Source organism: Camellia sinensis, chromosome 8, assembly GCF_055761805.1.
Source record: "Camellia sinensis isolate YWXY chromosome 8, ASM5576180v1, whole genome shotgun sequence".
Taxonomy (NCBI): Eukaryota; Viridiplantae; Streptophyta; class Magnoliopsida; order Ericales; family Theaceae; genus Camellia; species Camellia sinensis.
The window spans coordinates 43349427-43364399 of NC_138968.1; the positions used below are offsets into that span (position 1 = coordinate 43349427).

A 14973-nucleotide genomic window follows, 5' to 3' on the forward strand; every position below is an offset into this window, starting at 1 on the left:
TGTATTTTCAAAGGTTTGATCCCAACATGCAAGCTTTTGCACTTTAAACACATGATTTGAAGTTCAAACTGTGTTCTGGAAATTCCAGAATTTGGCCTCATCGCTCGAGCGAACAAGTTGTCGCTCTAGTGCACATTTCATACATCCAGTATTTTTGTAGACATTTGCAGTTGGCTCGAGCAACTAAATCACTGCTTGAGCGACTGCCTTTTATTTTGAACCTTGGCTTGAGCAAACATCCAGTCTTGCTCGAGCCTAGATTTAGACCATTCAGTACTTTTGCAGACCATGTGGTCTGCTCAAGCGACCAATGTTGCACTCAAGCAAAGTGCTCTGTTTCAACATATTTTGAAAGACACATTTTGATCACGTGTGCATTCTCATTCCTTTCTGAACATTCTTAGACATGAATTAGGCCTCATGAATGACCTAATACGTAAGAAATTGAGTGAAAAGAATTAAGTAAAGCAAGAATGATTTGAATTGGTCAAATGTTCAAATGAGTGTTATGTGTTGTGTGTAATGTATGTTGGATCACAGAGGCATGACAACACTTCGAACACTATAAGTAGCATCTTAGTAAAGATATTTTCTTATTTACTCTATTTTCTGAATATCCTAATGTGGTAAGTTCTTCGAACTTATGATTTTGCAAGTGTAAATGAGTTTCTATCTGTCCGACCAACATGATATCTGTAAATGTGATTGATGTGACACAAATGTGTATAATGGACCCAAGGTTGCTCTGTATATCTGAAATGAACCCAAGGTTGTTCCGTATATTTGACAAGATGGACCCAAGGTCGTTCCAAATATCTGATAAGTCTAAATATCTGCTATGAGATAACCAAATGGTCATTATACAATTGTAAATGATTGGACCCGAGGTCATTCTGTTAAGATATGATTTGTTCTATTCTGTACATCTGTTATACATTGGACTTGAGGTCGTTCTACTATCTGTTGGACCCAAAGTCGTTTCGTTACGACACGAAATTATTACGATGAGTATGATTTTACTTAAACATTGAACTTATTCACATAACGCCTTTAATCTTATGTTATTCATTAGGCGTTAGCTCACTGCGTATTTATATGTATGTAGGTGAACAGCGGGATGCCCAGCCTTAGTGAGCCTGTGAAAGGATTGTAGAGATTTTGTGGAGTCAACTATGGAACGCCTCATAAACGAGGCTTTTGTTTTTGATCTTTTGTTTTCTCTTGTTGGTCACGTTTGACCACATCTGTATATAAGTTTTGGTTTTTGTATGGTTATGATATATATATGATCTGGGACATGTGAGATCTTTTTGTATATATATGGGTGTGAGTTATTAATGTACAAAAATGTTTTTGTTCATGCCATTTATGCACAAGCTCATTAGACAAATCTTTTTCTTTTGCTTCCGCTTCTAGCCCCATATAGTTAAATATGATTTGATTTTTGTCTGAGGCCATAGTTAATCTCATGATTACTGGCCGATTATGATCCAAACCTCTAGGGGCGGGTTCAGGTCATGACAGTAGTAGTGGTGGTAGCGGTAGTGGTAGTGGTAGTAAAATTATAGTGGTACTTGTGACAACAATGACAATGGTGATGAATGCGGTGGTAGTGGCAGTGGCGGTGGCGGTGGCGGTGGCGGTGGCGAGCTTCTAATAGTGTATATCGGTATTTATTTTTAATATTTGTAGATTTAGTTAGAATTAAGTAACTTAAAATTTTCACAAGTTTTAACCTACATTTTAAGAGGCACTTAAGTTTTTAAGTGATATCAATTGTGGTTATCAAACAGGTTTAATTATCACTCGATACATTCAGTTTTAAGTGCTAAAGTATATAAATCAAAGTCTATTTAGTCTGTAAATTATCAATTGAATCTATTAAATGGCTAAAATATTTAATTCAAACCTAATTGATTGTCTTTAAATTTTTCACTAAGTTTTTTTTTTATAATTTAATTAATATATTATTTTTTATTATTATTTGTAGCAAAATCTTATTATTTAAATTATCTAATTTTACTTCTTCAATATATCTAATACTCATATAATTTTATTGGTAAGACTGATAAATCAGCATTTGATATTAATTTAAACACAAAGCGAAATAAAACACTTTTTGAAGATAAATAAATTTAAGTGTTTTTTGAGACAAAATACTAACTATGTAGGGTATTTTACTAATTTATAATAATTATGGACATGTATTTTATTTTCTTAATCATTTCAGGGTGTAAATGTGTTTGAACTAAAATAGTCTAGATACTTAACAGATTCAATCGATAATTTATGAATTAAATAGATTTTGATATATATGCTTTAGTAACTTAATAGACTCAATCGATAGTGTTGAGATTAAGTAGATAATTTAATGATCATTTGGAGGTAGAAAGTATAATAAACCCTTTTTTGTTTGGGAGGGTTCATATTTTTTTTAATATTTAAGTAATGTTTTTAGTTTTTAGATTTTAGATGCATATAATATAAATAAAGTATAATATTTGTGAAAAAATTCTTTAAAACATTCACTAAATACAACCAAAAAAAAAATTACAAAACCTCAGTATATTTTGTATTTTTATGTATTTATTTTTATTTTTCACAAATATTTTATTTTTAAGTGCATCTAGGTTGTGTACATCTTAAAAAAAAAAAAAAAAAAAAAAGTAAAGTAAAGTAAAAAAAAATTGGTGATAAATCTATATTTCCACCCTGGTAAGTCATTAAGGATAAGGGCAAAACAATTAGGGCCATAAAAACATTTGTTGGTCAGAAGGACATTTACCACCGAAATTTTTATTTTAACCTATCTGTTCAAAACTTTTTTTTATCTGTTAAATTTTTTGAACTTATTTGTTCAAATTTTGTATCTATCTGTTGAAATTCACTAAACCTACTTTTTTCTATCTGTTAAAATTCACCAAGTCTATTTGTCTCTATCGTTGAAATTCACCCAGCCTATTTGTACCTATTTGTTAAAAATACCAAAATATTCACAACCAATATAACAAGTACATAACCTATGCTTCTTCACCTCATAACAAACAACACTTTAACATTACTTAGCATAATAACCAAAATATTAGGATTGTAAAGGCATAAAAGTTGTTGCCAAAATAGTAAATTACATAAATGAATGGGTTAATAACTGTGTCATAAATAAGTGGTTCTACATCTTTTAATACATTATCCCTATTTTGACCTCTAATAAAGTGAGAGAGAAAGAATAGAGAGAGATAGAGAGTGAGGGCCCCTTCACATGGTCCATTCCATGTCATTAGGGATGGATTTTTCTATATTTATTTAGTTTACATATTAAAGCAACAGATGAGAATGAAAAAAAAAAAAAAAAAAAAAAGAGAGAGAAACATCCACCAGAGCAAATCAATATATAAAACAGATACAAAACAGAAGAGAATGAATAACAAAAAGGGAAGAGAGGAGAAGAGAACAATTCACTGAAGAGCAAATCAATATCCAAAGCAAACATATACATATTATACATGTGTATGAATATTGTCAAAGTAATTACAAACGGAGAGTTTAAAGACGATAAAGAAGAGCACACTGATACTCTCACCAATAAGTTGTGACCATCTATTTTGTCGCTCCGACAATTACAATTTCTAACGAAAAACCATAAATACAGTTTGTGTCAAAGTGAGTAGAAATAATACCAAAGCAGCCATAATTGCAATCATTCCCTACGAGTTATTAAAATAATTCCGGTTCAGAGTTGCCCCGTACAGATTCCAGGGTTGGCTGCAATGGATGTTCACCCTGTTGAAGATATCAGCATACTAGAAATGCATGCTTGTCCCCGAGACCATGTCCCTAATCTTGTTAAATAAGTTGGAAACCGTTTCATCATCACCTAACCAATTATCGATGATACCACAACGAGAAAGTATTTTGACATCCTTTGGAGAGTCAATGAGACAATCTAAAAATTTCACATAATCAGTGAAATAACTGAGTTGGTTATCAGGACTATATTGCTCGTATGCAATGAGGTTTGTGAAGAATGACTCTGTCCTGCCTTCAATGGTTAAAGGTGGAATCTGCATTACCCCACTTTTGAACTCAATATCAAACAAGCTACCTCATGTAACCTCAAACTTCTCTATCTTAACTCTAGCTTCTTGGAGCTCTCTTGTATTAGGAATGAATCACCAGTTCCCTTTGCCTTTTTTATTCGAGGCATCTTCAACAGGCTCCAACCCTGCAAATGACGGGTGCCAGTTACTGTGTATTAACCCGAGTAAATGACTGATCTTACTGTGTGACTCTTTTCCATCTTCCCTTTTATCGGTGCCTGGTAAAAGATCACTAAAAAATCTCAAGGCCAAATAAATGAGCCTCTTATGGTTGTTTGTTGCCTCAATCATATCAAATAACTTGCACAGTATAAAGAACGGAATTTGGTTTTCAAATAACATTAAATCGCGCAGCAACCTATTAAAAATCTAGTCCCTTTTAAAAATAGGATCATTCTCATCTCTCAAGAATTCCATATCAAACTTCTGCAACAATTCAATGATAAAGCAACCGTCCAGTACCATCATTGCGATCATTTCATCTGAATAAAGGCTTATCGGTTCAACATAAAATTGACGTGTATCTCGTTCTAGTGATCCAATAGCATCGACATATTCTTATGGTCTCTAATTTTTTTTCTTGAAGAAGTGAATGAAAATAGCGTAACTTGTGCTGCTCCATCATCTGTAGGTTTTGTTTACCATGGTGGTAAGGACCTATTGAAATAATCTCTGGGTCATAGGCCTTGTCATCTAACTGATGTAGTTCTTCATGTAATCTAAATAAACAAAACTCCGTTGGTGGATGGGAGAAACGTTCAAGCATTTCATAAATATTCATCGAAACAAAATCTTTTCCACCACTCCACGCCATTTACTTAAGAAGCAATCTAGTACCCTGTTCCAAACAAAACACTAAGTTGTTATAAAAATAAATTCCAATGTGCCAAAATCAAATATGCCACCTACTTAAGGTAGTCCATGTCACCCACCAAGTCCTGGTCAATTTTTATACTCTATTTTCTTGTTCGACAATTACCAATTTAGAATATTATAGAACATACAATAATTTTACCTCTAGAAACGTTCTTTCCCCTGCATCAGAATTCATTTGGAGAAAAGACAAATATTGTAGTGTAATAATAGATTGAACCAGTAACAGTTGAATTCATAAGGGTAGAAAGCATTGTCTTACTTTTCTTCAAAACTATTAGATTCCTATTAATCAAGAAATACCTATTTTTTATTCATAGATCAACTTTATAGCTAGCCTAAAATTTATATGGGCAAACACCTTAACGACCATTTAATCAGGGATATCACTTTCATAGACACTCTTCGTTTGGCAACTTAACAAAATAGTCAAAAAGTTATTACACAAAGTCAACCCCTTCTCTCTACTTTTTCTACACGCATTTTCGTAAAACATCAAAAAGTCACTAAAAAAGCCAATGCCCAAACCACCCTAGGCCTTGGACAAATGAGAAAAAGTAACAAAAACACTAGAAAGAGACTCTTTTCCTACAAATGTCATTAGCCATCATGGAATAGTAATAAAAGGAAATGGGTAGACAATCTTTTTTTCATTTTTCATTTTTATTTTTATTTTTTTGTGGAGAGACCGATACTTGTAACTTGAAACCAGAATCGTAAGGCAAGGGGCAAATGGCACTTACCATCATGCCATTAATGGGGGAATATTATTATGAACGTAAAATCAAACAGAAAAAAGCTTTTAATCAATTGGTTCCATAATTTGTCATGTTTTCTGATAGGTTTTTGTAATTGGCAATCTCGTTTGACGAAAGTCCTTTTAGTTGTAATATTATTTGCTCTTTTGTTTCAGTGAGACTATAAGTGTTTAGATGCAAATCCAACTCGAATTGTGCCTGTGTAGAGGAGTTTGTGCTCTTAGTCCGTATCTTGAGCATTTCTTGTTTGTGCAATGCCCCCAAAACCAAAAAGAAGTCAAAGTTGTTTGACCGCTCGAGCGGTCATTTGTGCGCTCGAGCAGTTAAGTGGAGTTTTCAGTATTTCAGCCTGCATTCAGAACTTCTAGGAAGTAAATTTTACCACTCAAGTGCTTGGTGTATATGTTTGCACTGCCTTTTACTCACACCACTCGAGCGATAAAGTGAGTGCTCGAGCGGTCTTTGCCACTCTGTTTACTATAAAGTGCACCGTTTACTGTTTTTAGGTTTTAACCCTGTCTAAATTTTGAGAGAGCAAAGCTATCAAGGTTTTCTATATTGGAGGGTGTTTATACATTGGTTTCCTTGATGATTTGAGAGTGATCGATGGATCTACGAGCATCATATTGACGTCATCAAGGGGTTTGTTTTTATTATTTCATTCACAAAAGAGAGGTTCTTCGGTGAATTTCGAGTAACTTGGGACAAAAGCTTTGGTAGATTCCAGAGTGACTCATCGTCATTGATTCGACATCGGAGTTGTAGATTCAACATTGGTGTCACGACCCCAAACCGCCCCTAGTAGTTTGGTGCCGTGATGGCCAGTAATCTGGGATTACCGAAGGCCAACTTTCAAAAGTTTAACAAGATCAGAGTATAATAAACGGGGCTCACAAATGCGGAAGCAATAATCTAAGATACAAGTAGTCCATAAGAGCAGTGCATAGATCCAATGTAATGGCATTCATCTTTACAACTTGAATACAACAAAAGCAAAATATGTGTTACATCTTGATCAAAAGGCTTCTCGAGCCGACATATACAAAATACAGTGAGTACAAGCCAAGAAGCATAATTTTCAAGAAGTGCCGACGTGAATACAAAATAACGCCGACATAATCATGGATCCAAAACAAGCTTTCAAAAACACATTCTAGGCGTCGCCGACGTCCTGCTCATCACCTACATATATATAGAGAGGGTGAGCTTGGATACTCAGTGAATGGTACTAAAAATAAAGGTTTTGCATGAATATAGTCGAAGTCTTTCAAAACAAAACACGCCAAAACTATACAGATATTAGCCGAGATTCCTTCAAAGCAAAACACATCGAACTCTATCAAACAAGGGATGAACCGTATTCATCAATCAAATCTTACAAGCCTCAAGGGATGCTTACTTACATCGGCAAAACAAGAATCAAGCTTATCAAAACAAGCAAGTCCATGCAGTAAATCGCCAGTGGCAAAACAAGGACTGTACGATCCGTAATCATTGAGTCAAGGGTACTGCGAAAGTTTATAGTCCTCCAGTACAAGGGACTTGTGTTACTTAAGCCCGTGGCTCCTTTTAACACGATGATCTGGTGTTACTTAGGCCTGTAGCCCGATTTAACATTATGGCACTTGTGTTACTTAGGCCCGTAGCCCGATTTAACATTATGGCACTCGTCACTTAGGCCGTAGCCCGATTTAACATTCTAGTGCTCCCAAGAAAGGACCGTATCCTTTTATACTTAGTGCTGCGAAAGTTTAGAGTCCTCCAGCACGAGGGACTTTTGCACTTGGTACTGCGAAAGTTTAGAGTCCTCCAGTACAAGGGACCTTTCAAGGATGACATCAAAACAAAGCTTATACTGATGCATCAAAACAGGGCTATTCATTCATGCTTAGCAAATACTTTCATCGAAACAAGCAAAGCAAGACTTATCAAAATAGTGTAACATAGCTTTATTAAAAGCACCACTCACCTAGTTCTCCTCAGATGTAGGCTCAAAGCAAAGATCAAGGTCCTACAATCACATGGCAAATCACATTCTCAAAACAAGCTTCATATACATGCAAATGATCTCGGCATCCTAACCAGATCCAAGTCAATAACAAAGCAAAACATGCTGGGGGTTTAAACATTGCTCCCGTTTCATGAAAACAGACTGGGTACCAACCAGGTCTTTGCCGAGGTCCAACACATCCTTGCCGAGGTGTGGTCCCGAGGGCTTCATCAAAACAAAGCCGGGAAAACCTGGGTTTCCCTTTGAAGAATATGAAGAACAAGATCATTTGAAAGGGGGATGCAAGTTCACAACTTGTTACAAAAATCTGAGTTTTCAAGCCAAGAGTTCAAAACATGGACCTGGGTACCCATACAAGAAGGTCATGCAAGAACAAACACAAAAACATGATTTTCGTTCCAAACTTTCGGATCAAAACGAGACTTTCTTCAAGAACATATGAAAACCATTTTCTCTTTCAAAACCAACTTCAAAGCAATGCATGACATGCAAAACGAATCCGATCATGCAATGCAACTAGATGATCAACGACAACAATCAAAGCAGATCAAGGTTCTTACTTTAGAACTCGGATCCAACGGATCAAACCACGAAGATCAAGCTTAGAAGACTTACTCTCACTCAAGAACTTCTCTTCCTTCTCTCTAGAGCTTCTCTCTCTAAAGACAAAGATTTGAGACAAAGAAATGATTTGTTTCTAGGTCTGCCGGCTGTCTTAACAATCAGCTCGGACACGTGGCGCTATCGGGTTGGTTCAACTCAAAAGGTGATTGATAGATAAGACAAGTCTCTGACAAAGCGTATGCAGCAAGCTGGGTAAGACACATCGGCAAGTAACAACATCGGCAAAAGTCACAGCTTCGGCAACAGGGTAACGAAGACATCGGCTAGGGAGGACGACGCTTGACTAAGCTGTGCCACACCTTGGCCGGGGTGTGCCACATCTCGGCCTAGGCCATACCTTCCTGCGAACAAGGTTCACAAAGTGCAAGACATCTCGGCAATAAGCCCGAGGTGAAGATGGGGATCGACCAAGGTCCCAAAACAGTTCTAAGTACAAAGGTTCAAGGGCGAACTAAGTTCAAGGTGACCTCGGCCACACACACACCGAACAAGGACAAAACCACGCAAGCAATACCTCAACAAAACAAGGCAAGGCAAAACCTTCAAATTATCATAACAAGGCAAGATCGTGCATGAATGTATGCAAGTATGACAAGAGTAAGGCGAGGGTTGTTACAATTGGGCAAAGCAATTCTGAGGTGAAGACGATGGTGAAAGAGGCACATCCGGGTTGGTTTAATTCAGGTGTGGATTCGCTAGGTAATTAAAGGTACTCGTGTGTAATTCCTTTTTGTCTTCTTAGTGGATTGTTTTGTGGCTTTGGCCCGTGGTTTTTATCATTTAAATCATTATGCCGATTTGTTATTGATTGTTTGATTGGGATTAGTATTTACTGTTTAAAATTAAAACATAATTACGAATCAATATCCCGAGGGTTTCTAAATTTTTTATTTTCCATTAGTTAGGTGGAAAAGTCTTTTAACTTTGGATAACAACAGTCTTTCAACATTCTCAAACTATAATGACTTTGGTTGATAATTGAAACTTAGATTCTTTGATTCAATATTCAGCATGTGAAACTTTGCCTTCAAAAACCAACCTAAGTGATTTATTCATCCTTTAAGTATTGGAAATGTGATGACCGGTTTTGTCATGCATTTCATTCCTTCGTTTTCTTTGGAAATTGTTGGTTTTGGATGTTTCCTCTTTAGTTCTCATCCTTGTTCATTTTCGGGTTGCCTCTCTATTGTTCGAAGGGTGCGTGGTTGAGTCCGGAGTGCCTGGGAGCGAAGCGGGACTTTTGGCTAACTGGGCCAGGGCCGCACGTGCCGGGCCCTAGGCTGTACGTGCGGAGAAGGGCCGCACGATCAGTGGGCTAGGCCGCACGTGAGGTGAGGGTGGAGTCTCCTGGGCGAGCATTATGTCTAACAGCCGCACGAGTGGTGGAGGTGGACCGCTTGAGCAGTTGGGACCGCTGCACGAGCGGTGGAGGTGGACCGCTCGAGCGGTTGGGGCCGCCGCACTTGCGGCGGAAATGCGGCCAACTGGATAGTTCGAGCCCTATTTTTTTATAACATTTTGGTCTGAACTTTTGCTCATTTCCCTCTCACTCTAAACCCTATTTTCCTCCCTCTTCTCTCTAGAAAACCCCTCAAACATCTAAGACTCTTTGATTTTGCAAACTTTGGGGCCAAGATCTTCATCGTCTTCCTCTAAATCTTAAAGATCAAGAGCTAGGGTTCCTTGTGGTGTAGTGCAAAGTGAGGGATCAACCATTTTGGCTCTAGGGTTTCATCTCATCTTTCATCAACAAGCTTGAGGTAGGGATTCTTGAGTTATATATACTAGTTTTGCTATTTTGATGATGATTTAAGAGTTTTCTCCTAATTTTGATGATTTCAAGCTTGTGATTTCAAAATGTAGAGATTTTACTTTAAAAAAGGATTTCTCTTTAAACTCTCAAAATGTTGGTCAATCTAGGAGGGTTCTATCTTGTTAATTAAAGAAAGATGTTTTAATTAGGGTTTTCACCAAGAAATGAGAAAAATATTGGGTTTTTGATGAAAACCCTAGAAATTGGAGATTTTGGCAAGTAAGAGATGTACCTATGAAACTCTTTGTTATTTTGTGTCAAGAGATTAAATGGGAGTAAATCTCATAGCTTGTTTGGTAAAAATGGAAACCTATTTGATATATGAGACCAAAAAAAAAAAAAGTTATTTTAACATGTTAATAAATGCTTGAACTTGTGTTGTTGGAAAGTGGTGAATGATTATGCACCATGGAAAGTAAATGTAGTAAAATTTTAAAGAAATTATTTTGAGAACATCACATATTGCCTTGAAGAGGCTAGCTTGTTGAGATTTGACCATGATGAGAAAGTTATTGTTGCTATGAATTGATGGTTTGGTTATTGTGAAATAATGTTGAGGAGAAGAAATGATAAAAGTGGTAAATTGATATTGTTGTAGAAATGTTTGAAACGGAGAAACGCTATGAAATATTATGCATTGCATCATGTTCTCATTTGATTCATTATCATTTTGCACATCATGAAATGAGTTGGAAAATGTTTACATTGAGAAAGATTGTATTGTAATAATAACCATGGAAATGTGTATGGGGTAAATACTGTAGTAAGTCCGGATAGGGGGTGTAGATGATTTGGTAAGTTGGCCTGAGTGTCCATGGTAAAAGACCAGAAACTCGCGCGGATAGGTGTCGAGCCTTTCGGTTAATACCGGTAAAAATGACAATTTGGTAGTACTCGTAGAGTCTACTTGCAGACACCAGCCTAGGGATTACCAGTGTCGTATTTACCGCCCCTATTGAATTAATATTGGAAGTTTGAAATTGATGAGATTACAAGATAATATTGAGAACATGGTGATTTTGATATAGTGCATTGAAATGAATATTTTCTTCATTTATTAACTTTTGCATGGCATTGCATTTACTCTTTATGTTGAGGAAAATGCATAACTGTATATACTTTGTGAGAATTCTCTACTGGGCTTTATGCTCACCCCTATGGGATTTGGTGCAGGTAAAGATGTGGTGATCCCGCCAAGTTGACGGCGTGGACGTGATTGTGAAGAGTATTTTGCTCTTATATTTTTTTGTAAAATTTTGAAAAGCCAGGGGCTAATGTGTATGGGTCCGAGAGACCATTTTGTGTAATCGGGCTATTGCCTCGGAACTTGTAAGCCCTTGAGGGCCTTATTCGTTTTGATTTGATGATTTTACATACTATAGATTCATGCACTAATTTCTCAATGAATGTATAACCGCATGTGAGATTATTTTTGTAAAATATTTGAACTTATGTAAAGGGATATGGTTAATATCTTATTTTGGAAGTGGTTGATGTAATAGTTATGTGGGTAGTTCATGTCGAATTATTTCAGGGCGTTACAGGAAACAATTAGAACCTATTCTGAAACAAAAATAATGAAAATTTTAAAAAAATACCTATCATTTTCATTTTTACACAAAAAAAGTTGAAAATTCAAAAACAACTTTAAATTTTGTATTTCCAAAGATATGGATTGTTTTTAGATTTTTTTTTTCTTCGTCTAAAAGATTTTTAGAAATAGTTCAGTAAACACATTTTATATGTTCTCCAAAAACGAAAACAAAAAACAAAAAATAAAATTGATACCAAACAAGCCCTTAAAAGCCATATTCAAGATGCTTGTCACTTTGTTGGTGAAATCTCACAATTAATCTAAATCTTAATCTTCCAACTAGAACAGGATACCTGAATGAGTAAATTTGTTGGCATTCTCACGAGATTTTATAAGACAATCTATCATCCAAGTCTCGATCCATTAGATTAACTAGTGGCTTTTGCCTTTGTCTCGTTTGTCCATGAGTTCCAGAAACTCTATGACCAAACATTCTGCATCAAGAACCCTCTGGCTTGGGAGGAGAAACAACTTAGCTTATTTTTTGTTAGTTCCTCAACAAATAGCGCAAGATAATGAGTTTCAATTTTCGTATTTATACAAGCTTTTATTTTCCCACTTGCTTATCCGACTCCTAATTGACTACTTATCATCATAATGAACATTCCATTTAAAAACAAACTCATCGGGAAATTTACGTTCTATGATCTATTGGTTCTTGTCAAAATGGATAGTGTTGGAAAATAATGATTTTTCGACAACTTTAATTTGAAATTAAAGTGGGATCCAACTGCCAATTGAGGTGAGTCCGAGTGGAGTTGTATTTTTTTAAGTAAAAAGATTACAATACAAAAATGATGAACCGAAACCATAGGTTGTGAATGAGAATTGTCTCATAAAGTGGGCATCAATAAAGTTGGGCTTAGATTTGGACTGAGTCTAGGCCTATGCTTGTACTTGTACTTGCGCAAGTACTGGGTTTGGTCTTAAACTTGGACTTGGACCTAGTCTTGAGCTTGGACTGGGCTGTGTTGTGTTGGGCTTAGCTTGTACATGTGTTTTGGATTAGGATTAGATAAGGTTGTAACCCAACATCCATATCCATTTTGCGACCCATCTGTTTGAATTATTCAAACATCATTATATACATATTTATTTGTATATATTAAGCACATAGGAGTTTTAGACTTTTGTAAACTCTCATCTTTTGATGATAGAGCTGATGACCATATTAGCGGCCATGAGTTTTTAACCTTTGTAACTTTAGCCCTAATGGCTAGAGTTGATGGCCTTGGTTAATGACATTTGATGGCCCTCATGATGATAGCCTTCATGGCTAGGGACTCCCCTACTTGTATAAATAATGGCCTTTTCCCTCCACCTTAGTAGGATGTTTTTGGAGAGATTTTTGATATGGGAAATGATATGGTGGTTTGATATAATAAAGTTGGAGATAGTTTTTAAACTAAAGAAAAAAATTTCTATCTTCTTTTTGCTAGCCCTTTCTTTGATTCTTGTTAGAGAGAGAGAGTGTTGCCATTGTCAAGTTCGCCGAAGCTATTTAGAAGATACTTCTACTCTAGCTGGTTTCGACCATCGCATCCTAGGAGACAAACACCGACATACCTTTAGCACTCATCGGTGAGGCGGCAAATCTGTTTTAAGGAAATTGTGGCTACCACAAGCTTCGGTTTACTTTCTTTGCCATCTCTATTAATTATTTTATTTCAGAATTGTTTTTGTCTAATAATCCTGTTCTTCAAGTTGTAATATTCAGATTTCAATCATTCCTGTATCTTTAGTTTTGTAATTTATTCTGTATTTCATTCTTTAATAATAAAGAAAAATTGTTTTGTCATTTTTATTTAATTTTATTTTATATATTTTTCTAGTATTATTATGGAAAAATACCAACAATCTTAAAATTGATTTTTATAAATAATTTTTAATAAAACAATTTAGTTTTTATTATAGTTTTATTCTAGTGACTCTTGGAACTAAAATTAATTTAATTGCCTAGAGTTATTGGATTTGGGTTGTTTATTTCTAGTAATTTATTCATGCAATATATTTTATGTTATTTAGTTGTTATTGCATGAGTTATTTGGTTATTATTACATGAGTTTTTAAGAGTTGATAAAATAAAATAAGAATTTTATTTCTTAAGATTATTTCTAATTTATTTGATTTGTTTATTATTTGTTTTGTAGCTAACTTTTTCTACAGGTTTACCTAAGCATGAAAGGAGGATACAAATAAACAAAACAAAACAAATAAATTGGGACTACTAATTTTTGTTTTGAACAGGATTACCTAAACATGGATTGTACAAATATTGGACCTTCGGATTTTTGGACATACTTGTGAATTTAATTATTTGCTTTGTTGTGGAGAATTATTTCGGATTCAATCCACGTATTAATTTGTTTGTTTGTAAATTTAGTTATTTTTGATTAATTAAATTCTGGAAAAATCAACGAGCTAGATTTTACGTTTTGAAAACTTCGGATATTCGTCCAGTCGGGAGGTTTCGAATGGTATAAAATATCTCCAAACAGGTTTGTTTTGGAAGAAATTTAGTGAAACAGTTTTGGTTTTTCTAGTATAATAGTCTTATTACTGTGCTTGCTTATGATTATGTTGCATTATTGTAACGCCCTCGAAATAATACATATAAACCAATCATTCATGACATCCATAGACATAGGAGAAATAAACATGTATTCATTTATCAGAGTATTCATTACAAAAATATTACATGTTGACAACAAAAGTAAATGTCCTACGGGCTTACAACTTTCCAAGTCAACACTTGGTTTCAACAAAAAAGAGTTCTAAGTCTTAACATATTAAGCCCTTGGCTTGAATTACATGTAATACAAAAGATAATTATAAAAATAAGCGTTCAGCTTCTAAACCTCCCAAGCTACATCCTTGGAGGCGGCATATCACCTGTACCTGAAAATGATGTCCCATATAGGGTGAGCTAAAGCCCAGTAGAGATAAGGTAAACATAATATGAGAATTAACTAAAACATTAGCATTTGATAAATGTTTAACTCATATAAACCAACGTACATCTCTTCCATAACCAATCCATATTCACAACCATATTTCAATTCCTTTCCGTTTCATTATCCAAATCAATTCATAGATATGGTTCATTGTTTATCCGAACAGTCCAAAATGAGACTACAACTCATATCATTAACACTTCAACACTTCAATCATCTACGTTATGCAAACGTATATAAGATTTTGGG

The 14973-nt window shown here is 35.2% G+C and overlaps 1 pseudogene; it reads right to left on the reverse strand.

Annotated features, from left to right (window-relative positions):
- Nucleotides 1-3626: 3626 nt before the first annotated feature.
- LOC145797731 (UPF0481 protein At3g47200-like) lies at nt 3627-4911 on the reverse strand (annotated as a pseudogene).
- Nucleotides 4912-14973: the final 10062 nt, after the last annotated feature.